At 36.2% G+C, this 27565-nt stretch overlaps 1 long non-coding RNA gene across 1 annotated transcript; it reads left to right on the top strand.

Annotated features, from left to right (window-relative positions):
* The first annotated feature begins 368 nt into the window (after nt 1-368).
* On the top strand, nt 369-27491 carry LOC118496792. Its single transcript, XR_004899344.1, has 2 exons — nt 369-1076; nt 24198-27491. It is a non-coding gene; the product is annotated as an uncharacterized LOC118496792 (long non-coding RNA).
* The last annotated feature ends 74 nt before the right edge of the window (nt 27492-27565 follow it).

Raw genomic sequence — 27565 nt, 5'->3', positions numbered from 1 at the left:
TCTAGCAATTTTTTTCAAACACATGCAAAAGAGGCAAACTTTTAGAGTCTTTGCATGTTTGAAATGGCTTTATTTTTATTTTCATGCTAGACTGGTATATTTTAATTTTCAAAAAGACATCAGATTTCTATAGTAGCCTTGCATGTTATAAATGCATCACATTAGTGTGTTCCTACCCTATGAAAATCCCAATCGAAGGGAATCAGTTACAGAGTTAGGGGACAAAATAAGTCCCTGGACTTCTCTCCACCACAGCAGTTATGGTGAAGCAATATCCCATGCTTCACCTTTAGCCACTGTTTTGTATTACTTGGGAAATCAAAAATTGCACTATATTGTACAGCCTTCCTGGTAGATGCTGGGAAGAATTGCAACATACTTTAGCATGTCTGGAAATGTGTTTTTTCCTGCCCACATCTTAAAAAGACATAATTGCACAGTGGGTGCCTTTGTGATTTTTTTAAGTGCCTTCTGTGAACAAGGAGAAATGCAGACATGTTGGCAGAGCTGATCATTTTCATTGTGGATCTCATGCTTGCTTTAGCCATTTTTGTTATCCTATATGCTGTTTACTTCATAGCAGCCACAGGTATTTTTATCTTAGTCCTTCTCTATATTTTCAAAACGGAGATGGAAAAAAACTGTGACATCAACAAGGGGAGAATCTGGGTACTGGATTCTTCTAACCATAGTTCTGGGAAGCTATTTGCAGGCAATTTAGAGAAAGTCTGCTCCAGGAGGGTTCCAACCTCCTGGAACAGACTTTCAGCCTCAAGAGAAGGGGCTTTCTTGCCCAAAGAAAGTTATCTCTTCTAAAGAGTGATGAGCTCTCTGGAGCAGAGGAGACCCATGGAAAGACTTCCTGGAACACCGGACTCAACCAACTGAGAGGTATCTTTTTAAAAGGACGTCCTGCCCCCCAATCGTATAAGCTTCTGCTTCCATTAACTCTGTGTTCACTACTCCTGAGTGATATTTTTACTGAACAAAAGAAACTTGTGCACAATATTATATTTATTCATCAATGAATTTGGACCAACCAGTATCTTTATTCTATATGAGAGATATTGTTTAAGGTAAGTATGTGGAATATTTAGTTTAATTCTCCCTTTTGTGAATGAGATAATACAAGAAATATGCATGCTTGATGTCAGAGGGGAAGAATAAACTAATGCTTTTGATCACTGTCTTCCATTTTCCAAAAATGGACTTGGTGGCCTCTATAGGGACTATAATAGTTCTTGTTTTCAGCTCAAAGTACCATTTATTCTTCTCCTACCCATGTTACTATCTCTCCTGAGCAATGGTTAGACACAGATCAAAAGGTTGAAATTCCTGTTTCACTCTTCTCTTAAGCAGTTTGGCTATAGCCTTAGTAGAAGAGAAAGTATGAGAACATGGATGTTCTTTCTATCTATGGGTTGCTGTTTGTTCCTGGACTCCAAGTGGCAAAAGTAATCAGTACCAGTCCTTGAATGGACAGTGTATTTTCAAAATGGTCCTTGGAACAAAAACAATGTTTGAGAACATGAAATGGCAGGAAGGAGATTTAGTCTTTTTGGTTTAGTGTCCTGTGAAAACTGGAGATTGTGAGGGAAAAAATTCAGGGTGATCTAATAGTTCCACTTCAAACCCAGAAATTGGACTCATTTGGAATCACCTGGTACCTTATTTCTGTTTCATTGCTTTGGCTCAGGGAAGCAAATGAATCAGGTTTGTCTTGGTTATTGTCAGATAAATGGCCACAATAGGTGTCATGTGTTTGGGTTTTTATGGTATAATTTTATATTTTTATAGTACATAAATACATTTTTCACAGGAACAATATTTGGTTAACTTGCAGAAGACTGTGGTAAATTGATTCTATTGTAGTCATTGTGATTACTACTTCTTAAAGCCAAGCCCTTGTCCTCATATTTCATCTCCAATGCCTGGAGGATTTTTGACATCATAACTCTTTGAAGTATTTCTTTCCAAAAAGCTAAAAACTTATTTTAGTCTCTATGTAAGGTAACACTTAAATGAACTCTTTATGAAAAAAGTAGCAAAATTGTGCTCAATAAGAAAAATAATAAGCTTAATCCCATGGACTATAAATACTTAAACTTTTAGTAGATCGTAAGTGTTCTCACCACAAAAAAATTGCTAACTATGCGAGGTGATAGATATATTAATTACCTTGCGATGATTACTTCACAATGTATATTTGTATCAAAAAATCAAGTTGTATACTTTAAATATACCACATTTTTCAGACCATAAGACACACCTAGGTTTTAGAGGAGGAAAATAGAGAAAAAAAATTTGAAGCAAAAAATGTGGTAAAATATTTAATAATATAAATAACATGATATTTCACCAATGTAAATGTAAACAGAACTCAACAACAGCATTAACAACCATTATTCACCCCAAAATTGAGGGGGGGTGCATCTTATAGTCTGAAAAATACAGTATACAGTTATATATAACAAGTTGTATATGTTGAATAAGTATAATTTCTAATCAGTAAAGCTCAAAAAGAAATAGGAAAATGTGTCAAAAATAAAAATAAACCAAAGCACAATAAATAAGAAAATGCTTAAGCTTTTAGAAAGTGAAGAACTAACTTTCATATAATAATGTTATACATGTTTTAGCCATGGCATTTGTCTGAGTGTAATAATTCTCCACAGAAGAAATGAATATATTTTGTTGAATGAGTACAGGTTGTAGTAAGGAATTTTAAAATAATTCATCATCATGTGGTTTCCAAATTTATACCCAGATGTAGAGGGGGTGACCCATCTTGTGGCATGTGGGGTATATGACTAGACCAGACCATAAACCATTGCCCATAACTGCTAAACACCTGCATTGAATTACAATTACAGAAGCATTATTTTGTGAAATGGTTTTTTCAGCTCTAAGGAAACTCAACTATTATGCAAATATGGAAGAATTACACAGATTTTTTTGTCTTTAAATGTTAATGAGCTCATTGACTTATCTAGAAGACCTGGAGGGATGAGGACATAGCTTAGGTCAATTTCGATTAAGCAGTGACAAAAGAAAATGTCTTGAATAGAAAGAAGGGCAAGGGTAAGAGGGAGAAGTATGGGCAAAGGATGAAGGGTCATGACATGCAAGCCTTGGGTATGATCAAACATAAATCTTGCCTTGCATAAGTGTTTGGATACCTAAGAAACATCTGGACTTGAATGTGCTACTGTCCAGGTGTGGTGGGCTATAGCTGTACCCCAGTGAAAAATTTCTTGCACAGTCTTTGCTATTTGTCCTAGAGCTCTCATCTCCTGTCTGTTTCTACTATAAAAAAAATAGGGTCAATGGTAATGATTTGGTAAGAAAAGAAACCAAATCTGCTTTATATTTTGAGTATTTTTGAGGCTTGCCTTCAACCTCCACCATGTGCCATCTTACAGCTAGCTGCCTTTAGAGCACCTGCCGGCTCTGCAGAGCATCAGGATGGTGTGCCCCACCAGGCTCCTGCAGCTCCCTTCAGGTCCTTTTCACATGCGAAAGCCATGACTGTCCAGGGGTGGGTTCCAGAAACCTAGATTTAGTTCTGATAAATTCTAAATGCTGTTAGGTGAGAATTCATTTCTAAGATGTATTATTTACCCTCAGAGAGATTCAGTTAAGATTCCTTTTGGCTTCATTTTACAGAATGTAGCAACACAGTCTTAAAATTCAAAAAGACCTTGAAAATCTTAGTGCCCTTCTCATCCAATTAAGAAATGTCTTCCTTGATATCCCTGAAAGATGGTTGTCCCATTTCTGCGTAAACATTTTTCATGAGCTGTACAGGGAGCCTGTTGTTAAGAAGTTCTCTATAATATCCAATACAAATTTAAGCCCCTACAACTCCCTTTTCTTTGTCCTGGTTTTGCCCAATTAAGCAATAATCGGGAAATAGTTGACTAAGTACAGTGACTTCACTGGAATAAACAGTTCTCAGAAGAGAAACTTCTCTTTTTCCAAATTTCTAGTTGCTACTCGCACCATGAAACAATGTGCGAGTAGCAACTAGAAATTTGGAAAAAGAGAAGTTAAACATTTTGGAAATTTTGTCCTTTGCAGTGCAAATAGGCCCCATTTATGATCATAACTCCTAAGATAGTCTAGGTTTTATTGTATACTTTAAGAGGAGATTCTTAATTTGTCTTTTCTGACTTCTTATATGTATTTGTTCATCAGGAATTTTGAAATTCATTTCTCATAAGTTTCCTGAAATCTGGGAGTGTTGCCAATTTGCGCTGAAGAACAGCATGTTATTAAATTCACAACTATTAGCACATTCATAACTATTAAAATGCAATTCTAATGCACTGACCCAGTTTCACAGCATGTCGAAAATTTAATTCAACCCCAGGTGACCCATACAGATGTCCAATAATTTTCCAGTGGATGTTGTTATTTGGAAGGTCAGATGAATTTAAACATTTTGGAAAATTGGCAATCTTGTCAATATAATTTTGTGTGAATACAGAAAGAGCAACACTTTGACTATGTTAATCTTTATAGAATAAAGCCCCTTTTATCAAAGGTAGCTGAAAGTGGGGAAAATTGGAAAAGGGTTCATCATCCTGTTTCTGAAGGTAGTGGAACCCACTCAAGTGGACCCAGGGCTGTGAGGGGAAGGTCCCATGGCTTTGGTACTAGGCTTGGGGGGTTAGAGTGCTAGATGTCAAATATGTTCTGGCTTTGTAGATGGCTGAGGGAGAGCAAGCTTTCAGAACCTGCAAGACAAGGAGGGAACACAAGACCTGGAGTGCATACCTATTGTACCTTTTTTTTGTTTCTGCTTCTGGTGATATTTCTAACAATATATAAACTTTTGGATCTGGGAGTCCAATTAGGATCTTGACCACACCCCTTTGGGGTGTTTATTTGTGTCAAATCACTGCCTTTCTAAGCCTCCTTTTAAAAAGAAGGGGGTTATAAGCCCAATGACTTAGAAGACTTCTTTAGGTGTCAAAATACTGTAAACTTTACACAATAAAATGAGTTAGATACAAAACTCGGTCAGCCAAGATGGCAATTTGCACAGGAGGTCTCTTAAAATGTCTTGCTAATAATTGGGGAATGCATGAGACATGGGAGTACCCATGGGACAAAGTCATAGTTTTCAGGAGCATTTATAGAATTGAGGGAAATCTCCTGAGGTAAATTTTATTTTTTTTAAAGATTCTATTTATTTATTTTTTAGAGAGAGGGGGAGGGAGGGAGAAAGGGATGGAGATAAACAGCAATGTGTGAGAGATATCAGTTGCCACTCACATGGCCACAACTGGGGACCCTGCCTACAACCCAGGCATGTGCCCTGACTGGGAATCAAACCAGACCGCCATTCAATCCACTGAGCCACACCAGCCAGGGCTGGAAGTAAATTTTCTTGGAGACCAAAATATATCCCCATGTTCCTATTGCAACACCTGCTCACAATGAAAGAGTGACATCATATGCACACCTGCATTCCACAGGTGTCTATTACCCTATTGATTCCGACAGGCTATCCAGACTTCTAAGCCCATGCATTTTGTATCTGCAAGCTTCTTTTCTGTATTCAGTATTGATTACTTAGAATACTTTTTTTTTTAGGATTTCAATGTGTTCACCCATTAAATGAATACATGGCATAAATAATAACTACTGTTGGGCTAATGTTTTATTATTTTAAGGGTTAATTGAGTAGATGCTTTGAGCTACCCGCTGTACTGGACAGTTTGACAAAACAAAGACACAATACTTAGACTTCAAAAGGTTCCCATCATATTTCTCTTTGAAAGAATCCATGGGCAAGACATTAATGAGAAGCCTCAGGCAAAGTAATCAACCAGTTAAACAAATTTAATACTTTTTCAAAAGTTAAAGTTTCAATAAAACCTCAGAATTTTCCAATGTTAATTTTATTCATTAATATCCTGTGTTTTGAATGAGCAAATTAATTCAGGTTATTCAACTGATTTGCATTGTAAATCATCTTTGTGTCTTAGAAGACAAACTTTGCTAAAAGTAAATGGATGGTTTAGCAATAATTTCTTGAATGTGGCACCAAAGGCACAGGCAAAAATAGTGAAAATATTTAAACTATACTACTTCAAAATGAAAAACTGTGCATCAAGGAATACAACCCACAAACTGCATAAACAACCCAAGAGATGGTAGAATATATTTGTGCATAATGTATCTCATAAGAGGTTTATATGCAAAATATATAAATAATTCCTACAACTCAAAAACAAAAATGAATCCAAACCTGATTATAAAGGGGGCAAAAATGTTAATAGACACTTCTTTAAAAAATGTATACAAATAGTAAGTACATGACAAGATGCTCCACATCACTAATTATTAGGAAAATGTAAATCAAAACAATGAGATACCACCTTATATTCATTAGCATGGCTACTATTTTTTAAAAGAAACTCTTTTGTAATGGCTTAATATATTTCTTATTTTATTTATTTATATTTTTATTGAATTTTTCTTACTATTTGTCATCCTTATACTCTCTTCCACCTCCATGTACCACCCCCGTAATCATCACACTGTTGCCCCTGTCCATGAGCCCTTTTTCTTTTTTGCTTGATCCCTCCATCCCTAACAGCCCCCACCCCAAGCTATCAACCTTCTCTCTATCTATGAAACTGTCTATTTTCCTTATTTGTTCAGTTTATTCATTAGATTTCACATATGAGCGAAATCATGTTGTATTTGTCTTTCTCTGACTGAACTTATTTCACTTAGCATAATGTTCTCCAGGTCTATCTATGCTGTCACAAAGGGTAACATTCCCTTCCTTTTTCACAGTCAAGTAGTATTTCATTGTGTAAATGTACCATAGTTCTTTTATCTACTCATCTACTGATGGACACTTAGGCTGCTTCCAAATCTTGGCTATTGTAGATAATGCTGCAATGAACATATGGGTGCTTATATTCTGTCAAATTAGTGTTTCAGGTTTCTTCACATGAATTCCCAGAAGTGAAATTTCTGGGTCATAAGGGAGTTCCATTTTTAATTTTTTGAGGTAACTCCATAATACTTTCCACAGTGGTTGCACCAATCTGCATTCACATCAATGGTGCAAAAATGTTCCAATTTCTCCACATCCTTGCCAGCACTTGTTGTTTGTTGATTTATTGATGGTAACCATTCTGACAGGTATGAGGTGATATTGCATTGTGGTTTTAATTTGCACTTCTTTGATGATAGTGACATTGAGCATCTTTTCAAATGTCTGTTGGCCATCTGTATGTATGTCCTTTGGGAGAAGTGTCTATTCAGGACCAGTGCTCTTTTTTAAAAAATTGGATTGTAAGGGTTTTTTCAGTGTTTAGTTTTATAAGTTCTTTATAAATTTTGTATATTAACCCCTTATCAGATCTATCAGTGAATATGTTTTTGCATTCAGTGAGTTATCTTTTCACTTTGTTGATGATTTCCTTTGCTGTGCAAAAACTTTTTAGTTTTACATAGTCCCATTTGTTTATTTTTTTCTTTTGTTTCCCTTGCCTGATGAAATATATATAAAAAAATATTGCTATGAGCAACATTTGAGATGTTATTGCCTGTGTTTTCCTCTAGGATTTTTATGATTTCTAGTCTAACATTTTTTTTAAGATTTTATTTATTTATTTCTAGAGAGGGAAGGGAGGGAGATAGAGATAGAGAGAGAGAGAAACATTAATGTGCAGTTGCTGGGGGTTACAGCCTGCAACCCAGGCATGTGCCCTGGCTGGGAATTGAACCTGGGACACTTTGGTTCCCAGCCCACGCTCAATCCACTGAGCTACGCCAGCCAGGGCGATTTCTAGTCTAACATTTAAACCTTTAATCCAAGTTGAATTTGTTCTTGTGTATAACATCAGAAGGCTCGTTTCTTTTTTTTTTTTTTTTTGCATGCACCTGTCCAATTTTCCAAACATAATTTATTGAATAAACTATCTTTAGCCCATTGTGTGTGCTTGCTTCCTTTGTCAAATATTAACTATAAAGGCAAGGATTTATTTCTGGGCTTTCTATTCTGTTCCATTGATCTAAGTTTCTGTTTTTTATGCCAGTACTATACTGTTTTGATTACTATGGCCTTGTAGTATAGTTTGATATAGTATGGGTGGCATGATTTTTTCAAACTTTGTTCTTTCTCAAGGTCGCTGTTGCTATTCGGGTCTTTTGTAGTTCCATATAAATTTTTGAAATATTTGTTCTACTTCTGTGAAATACATCAGTGATATCTTGGTAGGAATTGCATTGAATCCATAGATTGTTTGGGTAGCATGGAAATTTTTAATGATGTTAATTACTCCAAATCCACAAATACAGTATGTACTTCCACTTATTGGTACCTTCCTCAGTTTCTTTCTTGAGTATCTTTTAATATTCTGAGTACAGGTCTTTTACATCCTTGGTTAAATTTATTTATAGGTATTTTGTTCTTCCTGTAGCAATTGTGAATGAGATTATTTTCTTAATTTCCCTTTCTGATAGTTCATTAGTAGTGTATTAAAATGCAACAGATTTCTAGATATTAATTTTGTGTCCTGCTACTTTGCTGAATTCACTTATCAGTTCTAGTAGTTTCTTGGTGGAATCTTTTCATCTGCAAATAATAAGGTTTACTTTTTCCTTTCCAGTTTGGATGCATTTTATTTCTTGTCTGATTGCTATGGCTAGGACTTCCAGTACTATGTTGAATAAGAGTGGTGAAAGTGACCATCCGTGTCTTGGTCTTGATCTTAAGGGAAAACTTGTAGTTTTTGCCCTTTGAGTATGATTCTGGCAATGGGTTTGTCATATATGGACTTTATTATGTTTAAGCATGTTCCTTAATTCCCACTTTGCTGAGAGTGTTTATCATAGATGGGTGCTAAATTTTATCAGTTGCTTTTTCTGCGTGTATTGATATGATCATGTGTTTTTATCCTTCATTTTGTTTATGTGGCATATCACATTTATTGATTTGTGAATGTTGTATCAACTCTGCAAACTCAGAGTAAATCCCATTTGATCATGGTGTGTAATCTTTTTCATCTATTGCTATATTCAGTTTGCTAATAGTTTTCGAGGATATTAGCATCTATGTTCATCAGAAATACTGGCCAATAATTTTCTTTTGTAGTGTCTTTACTGAATTTTGAAATTAGGATAACACTGGCCTCGTAAAATGAGTTTAGGAGTATTCCCTCCTCTTGAACTTTTTGGGAATAGTTTCAGAAGTGGTATTAATTCTTCTTGGAATGTTTGGTAAAATTCACCTGTGAAGCCATCTTGTCCAGGGCTTCAGTTTGTTGGGAGTATTTGATTACTGCTTCAGTTTCACTAGGTATAATCTGTCTATTTGGATTCTCTGATTCTTCCTGATTTAATTCTGGAAGATTATATGTTTCTAGGAATTTATCCATTTTGTCCAGATTGTCCAATTTGTTGGCATATAGTTATTCATGCTATTTTTTTTACAGTTTTTATTTCATTTGTGTCAGTTGTTATTTCTCCTCTTTCATTTCTGATTTTATTTATTTGTGTCCCCTCTTTTTTTTTCTCAATGAATCTGGTTAAAGGTTTGTCAATCCTTCTTATCTTTTCAAAGAACTAGCTCTTGGATTCATTGATGTTTTGTATATTTTTAGAGTCTATTTCATATATTTCTCCTCTGATCTTTATTATTTCCTCCTACTCACTTTGGGCTTTGTTTGTTGTTCTTTTTTCAAGTTCCTTTAAGTGTAAAGGTAAGTTCTATTTGAGCTTTTTCTTGTTTCTTGAAATAGACCTGTAATGCTATGAACTTCACTCTTAGCACTGCTTTTCCTGTATCCCACAGATTTTTGGGTTGTTGTGTTCTCATGTTCATGTGTTTCAAGGTATCTTTTGATTTCTTCCTTGATCTCTTTGTTGACTCATTCACTGTTTAATAACATGTCATTTTTTTTGTATTTCTCAGTTTTCTTCCTGTGATTGATTTCTGGTTTCATAGCATTGTGGTCAGAGAAGATGCTTGAAGTAATTTCAATCTTCTTAAATTTAATGAGACTTGTTTTGTGTCCTAATATATGGTCTATCCTATAAAACATTCCATGTGCACTTGAAAAGAATGTACATTATACTGCTTTGGGGTGAAATGCTTTGAAGATATCAATTAAATGCAATTAAACTAATGTGTCGTTTAAGGCTGCTATCTTGTTTTGATTTTCTGTCTGGAAGAACTACCCATTGAAATCAATGAGGTGTTAAAACCACATACTTAGACTATTTTTCTGTCAATCTCTCCCTTTAGGCCCATCAATATTTGCTTTACATATTTAGGTGCTCCTATGTTGGGTGCATGAATGTTTACTAGTGTCATATCCTCTTGTTTTTTTACTCCCTTAATCATTATGTAGTATCCTTTGTCTCTTACTATAGCCTTGGTTTTAAAGTCTTTTTTGTCAGATGTAAGTATTGCTACCCCAACTTAGTTTCCTTTCCCTTTGCATAAAATATCTTTTTCCATTCCTTTACTTTCAGTCTGTGTGTATCTTTCATTGTGAGGTGGGTTTCTTGGAGACAATATACATGAGGGTTTTGTTTTCTTACCCATTCAGCTATCCTATGTCTTTGATTGGAGTCTTTAAGCCTATTCCATTTAAAGTGATTATTGATAGATTTGTATTTATTGCCATTGTATTTTTAACTATTTTCCTCTTTTTTTTTCTTTTTCTTTGTTTTTTTCTTCTTAAAGTAAGCCCTTTGACATATGTTGCAATATTAGTTTGTTGGTAAGAAACTCCTTTAGACTTTTCTTGTCTGGGAAGCTCTTTATTTCTCCTTCAATATTAAATGATAACCTTGCTGGGTATAGTAGCCTTCATTGTATGTTATTGCTTTTCATCACCTTGAATATTTCATATCAATCCCTTCTGGCCTGAAATGTTTCTGTTGAGAAAACAGATGACAGTCTAAGGGGGAACTCCCGTGTAGTTAACTAACTGCTTTTCTCTTCCACTTTGTAAGATTCCCTCCTTGTCTTTAAGTTTTGCCATTTTAATTATAATGTGTCTTAGGGTGGGCCTCTTTGAGTCCATCTTGTTTGGGTTTCTCTGCACTTTCCTGGACTTGTGTGTCTTTTTTCTTCACCAGGTTAGGGAAGTTCTTTGTCATTATTTATTCAAATAGGTTTTTAAGTATATTTTATTGATTATGCTATTACAATTGTCCCACTTTTTTACCCCTTTTATCGCCCTCCACCCTGTACCTCCTTCTCTCCAGCATTACCCCCTCTTAGTTCATGTCCATGGGTTGTACATACAATTTCTTTGACTTCTCCATTTACTGTACTATTCTTAACCTCACCCTGTCTGTTTTGTACCTACCATTTCTGCTTCTTATTCCCTGTACCTTTTCCCCCATCCTCCTCCTCACTGCTAATATCCCTCCATGTGATCTCCATTTCTGTGATTCTGTTCCTGTTTTAACTGTTTGCTTAGTTTGTTTTTGTTTTTTTTAGGTTCAGGTGTTGATAGATGTGAGTGTTGTCATTTTACTGTTCATATTTTTTATCTTCCTTTTCTTAGATAAGTCCCTTTAACATTTCATATAATAAGGGCTTGGTGATGATGAACTCCTTTAACTTGATCTTATCTGGGAAGCACTTTATCTGTCCTTCCATTCTAAATGAAAGCTTTGCTGGATAGAGTAATCTTGGATGTAGGTCCTTGCCTTTCATGACTTTGAATATTTCTTTCCAGCCCCTTCTTGCTTGTAAGGTTTCTTTTGAGAAATCAGCTGATAATCTTACAGGGACTCCTGTGTAGGTAACTCTCTACTTTTCCCTTGCTGCTTTTAAGATTCTCTTTATCTTGAACTTTTGACCATTTAATTATGATTTATCTTGGTGTGGCCCTCTTTGGGTCCTATTTGTTTCGGACTCTCTGAGCTTCCTGGATCTGTATGCCTATTTCCTTCACCAGACTGGTAAGGTTTTCTTTCATTATTTTTTCAAATAAATTTTCAATTTCTTACTATTATTCTTCTCTTTCTGGAACCCTTATGATTCAGATGTTGGAATGTTTAAAATTGTCCCAGATGTTCCTAAGCCTCTCCTCATTTTATCAAATTCTTTTTTCTTCATTCTGTTCCAGGTAACTTTTGATTTATTTCTTTTGTTCTAAATCATTGATTTGAGTACTGGCTTCCTTTCCTTCACTGTTGGTTTCCTGTATATTTTTCTTTATTTCATTTTTATGGCCTTCCCTTCTTCCTTTATTTTGTGGCTGTACTCAATCATTTCTGTGAGCATCCTGATTACCAGTTTTGAACTCTGCATTTGATATGTTGGCTATCTCCTCATTGCTTAGTACTTTTTCTGGAGTTTTGATCTGTTCTTTCATTTGGGCCATTTTTCTTTGTATTTCACTCCCATTATGTTCTAAGAGGTGGAACCTTAGGTATTTTCCAGGGCAGGGCAACCCACTTTGCTCTGTTGTGGCGCTGTATGTGGAGGAGGCACGAGAGAAGGAACAATGCCCCTTGTTTAGCTCTTGCCCTTCTTTTAGTCATTTTGCCTGCTACTCACAAATGAGGTGAATGTTTCCTTCTGGTGTGATTCCCAGGTGGGTAGGCTTGTGTATGTTCTAGGACCCTGTGGGTCCTTCCAATGGACCCTCCTGTGAAAGTAGCAATTGTTCCCACTGCCACAAACCTACAGGTTTTTACAGCCAGAGGCTTTGAAGCTTTCTTTTCCTGCACTAGAATCCTGTGTTGCTGGTCTGTCTCACTCTCCAGTTGTTCCGGTTTATCTACATGTGAATGTGGGTCCTCCCGGTCTTGCAGTCGCAACCTTGCCACATATCCTCTCTATCCCAGCTACCCATCTCTGCCCCTCCTACCAGTCTGAATGAATGTTTCTTCTTTAACTTCTTGGTTGTCAGATCTCTGTACAGTTCAATTTTCTGGCAGTTCTGTTTTTTTTCCTTGATTAGTTGTTATCCTTCTTTTGGTTGTGCAAGCAAGTGAATATCTACCTATGTCTCTATCTTGGCTGGAGCCCTCAAATAGGTTTTGATTCCTTGCTCACTCTCTTCTTCTTCTGGTATCCTCATGACGCAGATGTTGTTATACTTCATGTTGTCCCAAAGGGTCCCTTAAACTCTCCTCATTTTTTAAATTCTTTTTTTCTTTTTGATCTTCTGATCATGGGCATAATAATCCCATGTATAACTGGCACAAAAACATGGGTGTGTATTATACATAGCAAAATTGGTAGCTCTTCTTCTGAAGAATTTTCTCCATCTTTCAGTTTGGGTCTGTTTCTTTGTATTCCCATTCTGGCTACCTCTTTGTTTTTGTTTCTTTGTATTAGGTAGATCTGTAAAGACTCTTATACTGCCTATGTCTGGCCTGTGTCAGATATTGTCTGTGTCTAGCCCTGGACAACCTGTTGGAGATATCAGATATCTACAGCTTGTAGCTCCCTCTGTTGGCCCTGAGTGTGTACAGAAAGAAACAAGCTGCACACCAAAGCCAGCTTTTACCAGCAATGGGCCTGAGGGAGGTTCAGCTAAAGTCTCAAAGCTCCCTGTGATCTGCCTTCACCTGCAGGCTTTCTGTCAGGCTTAGTCACTGAAAGTGCTTCCAGCCGTACTCCTCAGAAGCTGGGCTTAAGCTCCACAGCATGGGGAGAAAGGGATTCCTGCCAGTTGTGCTACTAACCCCCTCTAGGTTGATGCTGCAAGCGGGGTGGGGGGGCGGGTACTCTGTCCAAGAAAGATGGCTTCTGCAGTATGGGAATTGACTCAGCACAGGGATCCTTGTAGCTAACCCTTTAACTCTCTTCACAGAGCCACCAACCCCAGACTCTCCTCTCATGGCTCTAGCCCACTCTGTCCTCTGCCAAGCCCAGGGTAAGTGGCTGCTAACAAGATTTTGTGCATTGACTCTTTAAGATCTCTGCATCTCTTGCCTTTTCTCCCACTGCTTTTCACAGCCAGGTGTTATTTGTGTTCCTTTCCCAGTCTGGTGCTCTAGGTCTGGGAGCCCAGCTTGGTGAATGACCCACACTTCTCAGAGAGAACTCCCCAACTGTTGAAATATCCCTTCAGAACTTCAGCTGCCACCCTTGGGAGCCCAGCCAGCCCCCTCATGCCTCTACAGTTCTTACCAGTCTTGTTGTGGTGGTGTTGTTTCTTCTATAAGTCCTTGGATATAAGGCTTCTCTCTAGCTAGCGTTCAGTTGTAATTCAGAATGATTTTTCTATAATTTAGTTGTAATTCCAGTTGGTCCTCAGAGGAGGTGAATGTAGCTTCTACTTATTCCACTGCCATCTTGGATCTCTTGAATGGCTACTATTAAAACCAAAAAATAACAAGCGTTAGTCAAGATATTGAGAAATTTAATCACTTGTGTACTGTTGATGGGAATGTAAAATGGTGCAGCTGCTATAGAAAACAGTATGCTGATTCCTTAAAAAAGGAAAACTAAAGTTACCATATGATCCAGCAATCCCACTTCTGGGTATATACCCAAAAGAATTGAAAGCAGGAGTATCTCAGAGAGATATTTGCACACTCATGTTCATTACAGTATTACTCACAACAACCAAAGTGTAGAATGTCCATTGACAGTTGGATATATAAACAAAATGTAGAATATACACACCATGTAATATTATTAAGTCTTAAAAAAGGAAAGAAATTCTTATATATGCTACATCATGGATAAACTGCGAGTATATTATGTTGTGTGAAAGAAGATATTCACAAAAGGACAAATATTGTATGATTCTGTTCACATGCTGTATCTGGAATTGTAAAATTTATAGAGACAGAAAGTGGTATGATAGTTACCAGAAACTGGCATGTAAGCAGTGGAAATTTATTATTTAATGGGTACAGAGTTTCAGTTTTGCATAATGAAAAGAGTTCTGTGGATAGATGGGGGTGATGATAACAGAAAAATGTATATATACTTAATGACACTGAACTACACAGTAAAACTGGTTAGGCTATAAGGAATGGTGCTTTTCATGGGCATTTTGTATAGGTAAACTATTGAGATTATTTGGCTTTTAAAAAATTGTATAAAACATACATGCCCACTCTCAACTCCAATTGCACAGTTAAATCACCCAGAAAAGCTTTTAAAAATGGTATTTTTTTGGTCTGGGGTATTTTTTAATACCCTGATATTTTTTTTAAAGAATGGAATTTTTTTTAATCCTCACCAGAGGATATGTTTTTAAGTAAATATTCCCAGGTGATTGTAATGTATGAGCAGAATTAAAAATGACTGCCTTAGGCTCTCTATCATTGAATTATCTTTATTAGCCAGTGATTATTTTGTTTCTATATGACACTAATAAGTATGAGGTGTCCCAAGTAATTATCTAGCTTTTCATAATGAAGAATTTAATATTAGTGAGCCCCAGCATAGAAATCCTACAAATAAGTACTGCTAATTCTTATATGAATGGAAAATAATTCATAACATATTTAATAGCACATTTATTCAATTTGCTTTTAGTCTTGAACAAGATGAGTCAAGAGTTCTTTTGATGTTCAGATGTAGTTAATTCTTAGGGAGGCCATTCAAATACTTTTAAGAAAATATAACAATTAACTGATGGCCTTATCTGAAGACTCCTACCAAAAGAGACCAAAGTAAGGACAATAGAAAACAACTATGAACTTTTCTGTGTGCTTGTTATTATGCAAAAATTCCCAAATAGGTGGCAACCATATTTCCAGAGGTTTAGGTTCATTATTTCCTTTGGATAAATTTCCAACACTGAGTTCTTCACACAGCTCTAGCTATTCTTCATATTGCTTCATTACATGTTAGTCCTGGCACCGAATTGAAATCATGTTTTTGTTTTTCCTACACATGACTGCAAGAATACTCTTAGTAAGATGTGGGCACTTGTTTTTATGCTTAAAGATTTGCTATAGCTCCCGCTCACCGGAGAAGAGTAATGTGAATACCTTCATCAGTCTTGGTCTTTCACCCACTTATACTGATGATTCTATGGTGGGCTGGCTGAGATTCAGGTGATCTAGTTTGGGCATGGCTGTGCTGGGCTCTGAGCTTCAGGTTGGGTCTGTCTGGTCCACAAGTCCCTCATCCTCCTTGGACTGGAAGCTACATGAGGCATGATCCTCACATAGCAATGTCATGAGCACAAGGACAAAGGGACGCTTGTGTTGACTTTTAAGATGTAGGCTTGAAGCTAGCACACTATTATTTTGTTACTTTGGGTCACATTCCTTTGGCCAAAGAAAGTGACATGACATCACTAGGGCAAAGAAGTGCACTCCTTCCATGGATGTCATAAGAAGGGTGAGGAGATGCTGAACAGTAACGTAATATACCCACAAAGCATAATAGAATACAAAACTTTATAATCAATACCATTACCAATATTATTACTTGGTTCTTATTTTAAGATTTTATTTATTTATTTTTAGAGAGGGGAGGGAGGGAGACAGAGAGAAAGAGAGAAACATCAATATGCAGTTGCCAGGGGTCATGGCCTGCAACCCAGGCATGTACCCTGACTGGGAATCGAACCTGCGACACTTTGGTTTGCAGCCCATGCTCAGTCCACTGAGCTATGCCAGCCAGGGCTGGTTCTTATTTTTTATGAAATAAAATGCAAGCTTAACATTGACAGAGTGAAGTTTAATGTAGGATTTGAAATCCACATGCTTTGCTTTTTGAGATTTTCCATGACTTCAATTAAACAGATTGGGCTTATTTGCTGGAAAATAGTTTTTAGAAGCTGAGTCCATTCTTTCGGTGGCATTTTTCAGAGAAGAAAATTTTCCATTGTGTGTCCTTTGACTTCTTTTCTCTAACTCCATCAACATTGCTTGTGTCTCAGCTTCCTAAAGTATACACAGATAGAGCCAGATGTCATTGCTGCTTTGGTAGAGATAGCAGGTGCTTTAGGGTGGGCAACATCCTGGGTCCACCATAGACTAGCTGAACTTTGGCAGTCATGTCAGCTTACAAGTACACAATTTAATAAAACTTGCCCAAAATGACAAATAGGTTGCTATATTGATTAAATGAGATTAAATATGGAAATACAGTTCAAAATATTTACCAGAAAATAGATATCCTTATTTATAATGTGTCTAGGCTACAGTCTCTTTGGGTTTTAGTTTTCATTCACTGTGTTTATTTAATTAATTTAATACATCTTTAATTAGTAGCCAGGCAACATTAAGAGCAGAGCAAATTTTTTTCATTTATGGATAAATAACTACTAGCATTCCTATTTTAATTGTTCTTAAAGACCACTGACAGAAATAGATTATAATAAAGATGATCAATTAGCTAATTATTTAAATTTGGTTTTAATAATATGAGATACCATAATTGTTTCAAAATTTCCATTTCATATTACCTAATAGATTTGATCACAAAGGAGACAACTTATTGGAGCAAGTAATTTTACCCTCTTTTTATCATATGTGATAATTATCCCAATACATCTCTCAAGACTAACTAAAATTCAATCAAGTAGCACTCAAAGTATTTGAGAATGCCTGAATTCCCCATTTCACTTTACAAGTGAATGGTTTGCTGAATAAGAAAAAATAATGATGTATGCATTGTGGATATTTTTTTTATTTCAAATTTTGATCTCCAGCAGCTTTACTAAGTAACATCTCTGACACTATGATTTGATGTCATTGTTAGTCATGACAAGTTCAAAAGGACCAAGTTACAGATTTCTTTTAAAACAAGATTCATGTTTCTGAAGTAGACCTGCTACATTTAGGCAAATATATTTGGAAAGGCTTTTGTTTCTCAGGGTTATGCTCTTTACATCCCAGGTTATTTAACTGGAGAGTTCTAGTAGTATGACTGAGTAAAATAATATAAACATAACTTTCATGGAGTCATGGGGCTGTATTTGTGTGCTCACAAATCTCAGGCATATAATTAATCATTCAGAGAAAAAGCATAATACTTGAATATAGACATGACTATAATAAGATCTATCAGCAGCTGTGTAAAATCCATCTTTTTACATTTGTACTAGTGTTTTTAAATGCCAATGCATAAATATTAGTCTTCTCTAATTATTTTTAGTCTAAAAAGTATAGGTTCATGGAAAGTTCTTATGTTGTTACATAAACATTTTCAGTATTTCCAGGGTTTGAACAAGCTCAAAACTTCAAAATGAAAATGTTAATCTCAGGGCACAGGACAGCATATTATGAGAGTCCTCAAATGATTTCCTGCACAATAGATATCATTCCATTTGTGTGTGTGTAATGGAATAGTCTTCTAATGAAGAATACTGAAGACTCTAAGAAAGCCTGGGGTACATGAAGTGGAAAGTATGAATGCAAAGGACTTTAATCCTGAGTAGTAACATATGGAGCACCAATTGCTAAAGTATTTCAATTCTTTGACCTTGTGCGCTCTTCACATGGTGACTTCATAACTATTCTCTTCAGCATGTGTCTGCATCTGTTATCCTACCTCTTGAATCTGGGCTGGCCTTTGGACTTGACTAGGCCAATAGAATGTGTAAGAAATGAGAGTGAGCCAATTCCCAGCCTGGACAAACTTTGCTCTCTCTTTTGGAGTCCTGCCAGCACCTTGGGAATAAGCCCTGGCAAGACTGTTGGAGGCTGAGAGTACATATGTAGCAGAGCCCAACTGTCCTAGTCAAGGCCACACCAGACCAGCCTTCAGCCACAGACCCCCAAACATGAGAGAGCCCACCTGAGATCGGCAGAGCATCATAGCTGATCTGCACCTAGCCACAGATGCATGAGGGAGCCCACTGAGACCAGAAGACCCAACCAGCTGACCCATACATTTTTGAGCAGTAATACCTACTTAGTATTCTTGGAAATTCCTACTTAGTATTTTTAGTCACTACTCCTGGGCTACTCTAACTTATGTTGAAATGCATTCTTTTAGATCTAAGTATTTTTTTTTGCTTTTGTTTTTTTCACAGTAACTATTCTCATGCTAGATTTCCTCAAACTCCCAATGGTTTTCAGAAGAATTCCATGGCATAAGCACATTTTCTCAGAAAGTCCTGTGTAATTAATGTCTTTTTGTCCTATACCTGAGACTACTCTAAGTCTGAATCTGACACTGGCAAAGAAGTATCTAAATAATTTTTCCCAAAAGTCCAAATCTAAAAAAATTCTAGTAAAGTGAATATTAGTTTACAGATTTAAAGGCTGGTTGAATTGAATTCATAATGTTGAAAGCAGAAAAAATATCAATATGACAGAAATAAATCTAAAAATATCTCTTCTCTCAAAAATGTCAAAATTAAAATGAATAAAAACACTATCCTGGATTGAGTAAATAGCAACAAACACATATTGTATAAAACACAGAAATATAAAATAAAGGAATACTAAAAGGGTAAACTTTTAAAGAATAAACAAATCCAGACCAGTAAAATATTAATATACAGTTGAGGGTATGACATCAGAGAAAAGAAGCTTAAAAGAGACAAAACACATAAAGGTTAAAAGTCTAATTCACAGCAAAAAAATTACCTAAATAATAAGATAACAAAAAATATTAACCAGTAGACATCATAACAAAAAAGAACCATAAACTATAAAAATGCTAGAAAAAATATCTATGCATATGTAAGAATTTTAACTTTGTTCCGAACAAAAATTGACCTGAAGTTATAAAAATATATTAAGTGGCACATCCTTATAAAGAATAAAATATTTTATTTTAATCCCTCATATATAAAATTTTTCCATGTATTAGAAAATAAAGTAGAAATAGTGCAGACTACATTCTAGATGTGCACACATGCACACAAAGTAAGCCTAAAAAATAATAACCAAATTGAAGAGAAAAACTGCAACTACCTAGAAAATTTTTAGTTTTCCTCCCATAAAATATCTGGGATCAAAGAAGTAATCAAATTATAATTGCAGAGTATCTAGAAAGTTATTATAATTAAAACAATAAACATTAAAACCTGAAAGCACAGAAAAATACATAGCCTTATATACCTATATAACTAAAAGAGTGAAAACAAAAGAATTAACTAAAGACTGAACATTAGAAAATAATAACAAAATAAACCCAAGGAAAAGTAAGGAAATAAAGATAAAAACAAAATTGATGAACTAGAAAGAAAGAAAAGTAGATAAGTTGAAAAACAAAGTAATAGAATTGGTAACTTACTGATGAAGCTAAGGAAGGAAGGAGGAAGGAAGGAAGGAAGGAAGGAAGGAAAGAAGGAAGGAAGGAGAGAAAAAAAGAAAAAGAAAGAAAGAAAAAGGAAGGAAGGAAGAAGGAAGAAAGGAAGAAAGAGAGTCCCTTAGAACATTCAAGCTGGTCTGCACCAGCGTTATCTCTGCAGCCTCATTTTTAGTACACTTCCCCATGTACCCCATTGGCCGTCACTCAGAATCTCTTGTTGTTCTAAAAATCACTGTTTGTTCGTTTTTCAATGTTTACTCAAATTTATTTTGGGAATAATATCCCAATGGGAGCTATTTAATACAATTGAGCATTAGCACTCTTTTACCTGGTATTACTGTTTTGGACACACTTATCACAGCAACAGGATAATTACTAATGCAAACCTGTTTGTTCCTTCTACAACAGATTAGAAAGGCATGTTCCTCAGTCAGAAAGAAGCAAGTTAACTGAATGAAATGCAATTTGTTTTGTTTCTTCTATTTGAAAGTACATTTAAAAGAAGACACATAGATACCATGACTTGTCAATAACTTGACATTGATAAACAATACATGATTTATGTCCTATTTCCTGTTTTCACACAGTGAGTGTTTTCTCCTCTTTACCTTTGCCCTTGCTGTTTTTTTTATGAGCAGGACATTTCTTTACTCATTTATTCATGTTCTCTTTTCTTTACTGGACAAACTACAAACAAGTTTCAAACCAAAATACCTCCAATTTAGTAAAGGTTTTCCTGCTGACTCCAGGCCAAACAAATCTCTACTGTCACTGTCAGTTCATATTGTTCTTTCATACCTCTGGGCGTAGCACTGATTTTATATTGTGACTGTATTTATGCCCCTGTCTCTTCCCATTAAGCCACAGGCTCTTCAAGAGCCAGGCCAGGGCCAGGAATTTGCAACCCATAGAATGTTATAAATTTTTAAAAGGTTTGGATAAATGTATTAGAAATTAAATACTTCAACATTTTTAGATCAAACCATTTGGTCACATTGTAAACTTTGGTTCATATGTTCAATTTTGGATTGCAGTAACAGTAATGGTACCTGGCTTTGCTTGGTCAACCCTAAATATTAGTCAAAAGTATTAGTAAAATACTTTTAATGCATCAATGTGATTATCTTTCTAAAGGAAATAATTGTTCTCTATTATGAGTATTGATTAGATTTTTCTCATTAAGTTTTATTGAAGAAAGCCCCAGATTTTAATATGCCAGCTCACTCCTCATTTTATCTAGTACATGGATATATATGAGCTTATTTGGGTTCCAAATAAGTAATTAGAGAAACAAAGTATTTAGTATTAGAAAAGAATGAATTGCACCACCCCAAGGTAATCTGTTTGTCTGCCACAATAACCAATGTAGCTTTTCTTCCTATCCAATAGGAATAATAAATGCCCTATAAGTGTACTGTATGTAAGATAAGGTTTTAATAACTTATTCCAACATAGAGTATGATTCCCTTGAATGCTAATCAAGGGTTTTCTCCCAAATTGCACTATATACTTGTTCATTTATCTTTTTAATCAACAGTCACGTATTAGATACCTGTCAATTTAATAGGCACTATGCTAGAGATAGGCACTGGCTAGTGTTTTAAAAAGTGAAACTATTTTATGCTTTCATCACTTCCTTGACCCCCAAGAAGGCTTGTGCTTATCTGTGAAAGAAAAATCTGCAATTATGTTGTACTCCAGAAACTAATATCATAGCTCAATAGGAAGGAAGGAAGGAAGGAAGGAAGGAAGGAAGGAAGGAAGGAAGGAAGGAAGGAAGGTTGGTTTTCTATGTAGGGTATTGCTCGTACAATGAATGTTTTATTTAATATTATTTTATTCTTTTATTTGTTACTTTGGGACAGTGAGATACAATTTGTCTCATAATCATAGCAAATATGGAAATCAGCACCAGCAAATATTTCCTAAGCGTAAACATGCCCAGTTTGCTGAACTCACTGCTTCCACTCAGGTGTGACTATTTCTCGATGGTGGAAGAAACAGTGAGGCTCTTCCCTCAGGGCCTGAGTCACAGAGAGGGAGGGAACAGGCCTCAGGCTGACATTTTTAGTAGGTCTCATATTTGGGCTCTGATGTGATTTTCACAGTTTACATGTACAGTCACAGAGGAAAGCTGAAGGGTTGAATAATAGATAATACCACTCAAATCTTGGAAATAAACATTGAAAATATATCAAAATATTTGATACAGTTTGGTCATTTATTCATTTTTTTAAATACACTAGGTGCCTTAAAAGATAAAAATATCTTAGTGACTTTAAGTGTTGTTCATATAGCAAAATATCTTAAACTAATAGAAAACTTATTAATTCAGAATTCAGATTTCTCAGAACCCTGCAGCTGAGAAATGCTAAGAAATATTTTCTTGAGTAACTCTTCTTGAATTTTTTCTATTTTTAATTTATTTAGCTTGCATACATTCTAAAATTTATAAACATTTTTTTAAAAGAAGATTTTATTTATTTATTTTTAGAGAGAGAGGAAGGGAGAGGGAAAGAGAGGAAGAGAAACATCAATATGTGGTTGCCTCTTGCATACCCCCAACTGGGACCCAGCCTGCAACTCAGGCATGTGCCCTGACTGGGAATTGAACTGGCAACCCTTTGATTCACAGGCTGGTACTCAATCCACTGAGCCACAACACCCAGGGTTATAAGCCTATCTTTTTAATCTAGCTGTATATAATTTTTGGCTAGCAGGAAGATATTCAAAAGAAAAATAATAATTATTTGTAATGTATAGATTTATTTTTTAATTAAACAATAAATAACTGAAAAGTTAGTCTTCCATTTTTTTCACCATGCCATTTCCCAGAGGCAGCCATTGTGATAAGCTTGCTATTTATTCTTGCAAGCATTGTCTATGCACACACCTATGTCTATAGCTCATCTAAATGTGTGTTCATACTCTGTATAAGTACCTGAATCTATTTACATATCTTGGACAGCAATGTATCTCTTTATCAGTGTTAATAGACATTCAGGTAATTTCCAGTTTTCATGTTTATGTAAAATGGTTCAGTGAACATTCTAGTACAGATTTTTCTATAAACATATGGGGATGTAGCTATAAATTTCTAAAGTGAAACTTTTCTTTCAGAATGTATGCCCACTGAAAAGTTATAGATGTGTCCTCCAAAGAGTTTGTGTCAATTCACATCTTTACCAATTGTGCATCAGCCTGGGTTCCCCTCCCAAACCCTGGAATAATGATGCCACTCTTTACTCAGTTTGATGCGTAGAAAAAATTTCTTAAAAAACCAGCATAAAATTTCATAATATTATTGAATATAACTGAATACACTACTTGGACATTTACCATTTGGGCAAATATAAAACATAGTGCATGAAAAGAGCACTATTGTAATTAAAGATCCGTTAAATCTATAACTGGGCTTGTTTTAGGAGGAGCAGAAAATCTTTACTAGAAATTAGTATTTCAAAATATGCATATATATTCTAAAACCCAAGTACCTTAGTCACCAGGTGTCTCAAGAGTATGCTGTGTGTCAGGTATTACTGCAATTAAAGCCAAATTTAGTTCTTAAGACTCATAAAATTATAGTTGTAGAAAACAGTACTTCAAGATCTTTTAAAATTTAAAGTCCTTATGAATCACTGGACATCTTGTTAAATGCAGATTCTGAGACAGTAGTTCTGGGCTGGGGCCCAGGATTCTGCATTTCTAAAAGCCCAGAGGTGGCATGGATGCTGCTGGTTTGCAGACCACACTCTGTGTTAGGGTGGTCTTAGACCTCAGCTAGCTTAGCTCTTCATTTTATAGGAACAAAAAAGTTATTAACACACCCTAATACCAACCTTTTTAATTTAAAGAAACAAACAGAATTTGCTTAAATATCCTGTTTGTGAGTCATAACTAGTATGTGAACAGACAGTAATATAACATCTGTAGCTCTCAAAAAATAATAAATAGTTCATTAAGGATGGCATGGATTATATAATCATTATTTTTAACATTTTGTTCTTTCTAGGTCACACTACCATCTACACATGAATAACAATGAAGTTCTCATAAACGAGCAGAAATACCCAGGAAACATGAAGAGTTGATTGCTTCAAAAACTCATGTATTATGACATTACAACCTCAGAAAAGATATGTTTTATAACTCTAAAAACTCAATTGTGGAAAGAGTAAACAAGCTGTTTGATGGCAGAGTACCAAAACTTGTTGAAATACCTTTGGAGCTTTAACTATACAGAGTCACCAAAATGTTTCATGAATTTAATTGAAAAATGTTCCTTTAAAACTGCCTTAGCCAATCAGAGCATTTTTGCCATTGCCTCTGCTGGTCTCAGTGTGGTCCAGAAGAATCATCGTCCACTACCTCACTGAGAAACAGCACGAAGGCTCTGCTATCTTACAGCTTTGACTGTATGTGATTTCTCTCTCCACCATAACACCTTGTCAAAGCTTGCCACACTTATTGCATTCTGTATTTTACTTGCTTTGGTTATTTGTACAGTTTTCCCTATTTCATCTTCAAATTATCCCTAAATTTTAGCAATTTCTCCTCAGCTGCTCTGTATTCTCAATAGTGCTTTTCCAAGTGCCATGAATATTAATAAATATTTTCCTGAGTCAATGAACCCACCAAATCTGAATCCACAGTTATAAATGCTGTATATTTCAAGGAAAGGTGAAAATTAATGGAGGACCATTAGCAGAGGAATGAGCTTATCAGAATTCTCAAAATTCAACAAGAAGGTCCAGAAGTTAGGGTCTGAAGCGTTTGTTCATGTTTTTACAAATGGTTAATTCCTTAAGAATAGCTAATCAGCAGCAAAATTCCAGTTTTTCAGACATTCACACTTTTGTTCATGGGAAGCCAAGAAGAGACCATGACAGAGATAGAAGAGCAACTGGGCTGGGAAGGTATGTGAAGAGCCATTGGGAAAGGAGAAACAGAGGAAGCTTGACATTCTGGAATGTGAGCCTACGCAGTACTTGGTTCCCCAGAAAGCTGAGCTGGGCACAGTATGTGTGTGCAGAAAGTTTACTTTGGGCACTTCCATCCCAAACTACTGGAAGACATGGAGTTGTCAAGCTAAACATCATAGGCAGTTTTGGCTCAATCCTCCAGGGGGCGCTCTGAAAAGATGCATAGAATATACCTCAAAGTTGTCCACCAGAAGGACCAACGAAAGAAATTATCCATCAGCTTTCTTCTCCCTTTGGTCAAGAATTTCTCTGCAGGGTGTGCATGACCTTGAACTTCTAGGATTGTGTCTAATCCATGCTTCAGAACAGTTGAATGATTTCCAGAAGGCATCTTAAGAGATGGCAAAAGAGAAGCTCCAGGACAGAAAGCAAGAGATCGGTGTTGCCCCTGATGGAAGGTGCTGCCAAGTGACGCCACCATCAAAGTGGCTACTGTAAACAGGTGGGCCAGAGGAGGTGACCTGGGGCACAAGAGAATGACTGACATCACTCTTTTAGTAGTACAGGAACCAAATACAAGACTGTCTGCTCTGGAAATAATGAGCACAGGATCATATCCATCCATTTTGGACAGAGAAAGGGGCACTCAGACCAAGGGGCAGCCAGAAAAAAACACAACTGGAGATCAGAAGACACCAGGGCCTCGGGGGCATTGCCCTTGCTAAGAACCAAACTCCACCTTCCCTCTGCTTCAAACAGAGACCAACACCGGGTGGGAGTGTTTCTTCCTATTCATGTTTTTGGTATTTGGTTTCTACTTATTTTAACTTGCCAGCCCTGACAAAACAATGCCATCTGGCAGCCACTGCTTATCTGCATATAAATTGTTTTATCTCTTTAGGTGCTCTGAGTTTTGTGAATGTTATGAAAACCTCTCAGGTTTTAATACTTATAACCCTAGTTTGAATTTCTCCAAAAGCAGGCCCTGAGGCAAGGGCATGGTACAAATAATTTATTTGGGTGGTGACCCCAGGTAGTGCTGCAAGGGAGTGGGAAGTGAAGCAGGGAAGAAAAGGCAGTGTGTGTACATGAGCAGGTTTCAGTCTTTCTGATTACATGCACCATTGAGTGACTGGAGCTGGGTGTCTATGCACAGGCTCTAGATCCTCACTAATTGAAGGTTCCTCCTGGGCACAAACCTATGGCACTTTCAGGTTGCCCTGCATGCAGGCAGACAAGGCAGCAGAGACATGCGGCTGGTTGAGGTGGAGGGGATGGGTGTACACAAAGCTGCAGTGAATCCAGACATTGGTCAAGGGCATATAGATTGGAGCATTGTGGCTTCTACTATGCACCCTGAGATAATTTTGCACAGGTCAAAATGTCCAAACACGGAGAAAAACAATAGCAAAAACCTCCTCTGGTATCTAGGTGGAAAGAAGAATATTTAATTAGTAAAGAGTTAGAGGCAACTAAAATAACTTTGAAACTGAGATTATTTATTAAAATTTGCAGACAAAAACTTCAAAATGGCGTTAATGAAAATCCTATTGGCTGTGGCTGAAGAACAAATTAGGAAAGAAACCGACATGCTTATTGCTCTACCCTACAAACAAAGGCCCTCACCAAACTGTGTTAAATAACCTGCTCTGCTCTGTTCCTGTATGAACACATGGAAACCACTGGGGATTTTTTGATTCTGTGGCATTAGTCATTGCTCTGGACTGTCACTGAGGTGGAGTCACTCAAAGAGAGAAGGGTTGTGACCCTCTTTTTTCCCACCCAGTGTTTTCTGATGGAAGGACAATGACAATTTATGAAAATTTGACTTAAATGAAGTTGATTTCACAGGGAACAGAAGGCTGAACAGAGCATAGAAGAGAAGCTAGAAAGAAAATAGTCTCAGTGGCTTCATAGATTAAAAACTCACAATTCTTCATTTTCTCCTAATAAAATTATAAATACACCCTTCTGCCGTGACATTAGGGTAGACTGAGTGAACAGCTTGGATTCCGGGCTTGGCCATGTGACTTGTTTAAACAAAGTTAGCAGACATCACATTAACCTGAATGTTACACTTGTCTTCTTGGCAATTGTGATCCTCTATGAAGAGGACACATCCCAAGTAACTGTTCTTCTTCAGCTTTAGCTTAGGCTCCAGAATGAAATGTGGAGCCAACTTGAACCCAGATCCAGACAGGTGTCTGTTTTGGGACAGAGAACCTGAGGCAGAGCTGCTCAGCCAAGGCTATTTTAGATGAGACCCCCAAGCATGAGGACAAAGTGCTTACTGTTGTGTAAACTATTGAATTTGCAAATAAATTTATTACGTAGCACAACTGTGACATTGTAAAAGTCCTCAATAAATACTAACATATTCATTATACTCTTCCCATTTATTTTTATTTACATATACAGAGAGTTCATTATACCAAATTATTTATTATCTACAAAAGAA

The sequence above is a fragment of the Phyllostomus discolor genome, chromosome 9, assembly GCF_004126475.2.
Source record: "Phyllostomus discolor isolate MPI-MPIP mPhyDis1 chromosome 9, mPhyDis1.pri.v3, whole genome shotgun sequence".
Taxonomy (NCBI): domain Eukaryota; kingdom Metazoa; phylum Chordata; class Mammalia; order Chiroptera; family Phyllostomidae; genus Phyllostomus; species Phyllostomus discolor.
The sequence above is the reverse complement of the archived record's forward strand: the minus strand, read 5'-3'. Positions and strand labels throughout refer to the sequence as shown.